Source organism: Orycteropus afer, unplaced genomic scaffold, assembly GCF_000298275.1.
Source record: "Orycteropus afer afer isolate SDZICR_OR568_19922 unplaced genomic scaffold, OryAfe1.0 scaffold02640, whole genome shotgun sequence".
NCBI classification, from domain to species: Eukaryota; Metazoa; Chordata; class Mammalia; order Tubulidentata; family Orycteropodidae; genus Orycteropus; species Orycteropus afer.
The window spans coordinates 11,395-12,743 of NW_006924227.1; positions in this window are offsets into that span (position 1 = coordinate 11,395).

A 1,349-nucleotide genomic window follows, 5' to 3' on the forward strand; every position below is an offset into this window, starting at 1 on the left:
GAAGTGGTCTTCCCTGCTTTGCCCCCATCCCCTGCATCCAAAGCAAGTGCTATGAGACCAGTCTTCCCTGAGCCATGCCCCCCTCTGCATCCTCCTCACTGTCATGCTCCCCCTGCTCTGGCTCAGAGCTTCACCAGGGCTGAGCAGGAGCCTAAGTCCTGCAGAATTGATGGAAAAAGAAAACTGGTGCTCATGAGCCAAAAAAAAAAAAACTTTTCTGACACCCTTTGAAACCCCATGGAGAGTTCCCTCAATGCCTAGAGGCCCTTTCCTCAAAATGACAGTGATTTCCTTTGGATTAGGGATCCTAGGACTCCACTTAGTTGGGTGGAATTGCAACTCAAACTTGCTTAACCAACCAAGAGGACATTTGGGGCTCATATTATTGACAATTTCAGGATATGTCTAAGATTACTGGTCCCTGGCATTCAAACAATGTTATCGGGACTCAGTTTCTCTCTCCATTGCTCAGCTCTACCCTCCTTTTTCCTGGCTTCATTTCCAGAAAGGTTCCCTCCTGGAAGCAAAACCTTGACATACAGGTCTACATTCTGCCAGCTCTGAGATCAGAACAAAAAGATTTTCTCTTAACAAAAGTAATTGTAGCAAAAGTCCCAGTACTGAAGCTCCTTGCATCATGCATTCAATTATTTTGAATCCACCAGTGGGAGACTCTGATTTGCTAAGTCTGGATGTCATGCCTATTCCTAGGGCAGGATCATGAAGCAGAGAGAGTGCTGTCAGCACATATGACTTACAGACTTAGAATAGATGAAGAGTTCTCCCCCACTAAAAAATTGGTAGAGTTATTGTTACCAGATCATCACCCATCTGTTGATTTGTCATACTGTGGTGGCTTGTGTGTTGCTCTGATCCTGGAAGCTATTCCACCAGTATTTTAAATACCATTAGGTTCACTCATGGTGGACAGGTTTCAGTAGAGCTTCCAGACTAAGACAGACGAGGAAGGTAAGCCTGGTAATCTACTTCTGAAAATTAGCCAACATTGCCCTGCTCATTTGCTTTGGACACATCATCAGGAGGGATCAGTCATTAGAGGTAGACACCATGTTTGGAAGGCCACCCAGGATGAGAGAGACCTTTAGTGAAAGGGATTGACACAATAGCTACAATGATGGACTTGAACATGCTGGTGATCATGAAGATGATGCACTACTGGACAACATTTTGTTCCGGTGTCCACAAGGTCATCATGAGTCATAGTTGATTTGACTGCAGTTAATAACAACAGTATTATCAGAAGACGGGAAAATAGATTCTAGACCAGCAAAACCACAGACATGCACCTTACTGTCTGTGATGAGCCAGCACTCCTTCAGAAGGGCCTG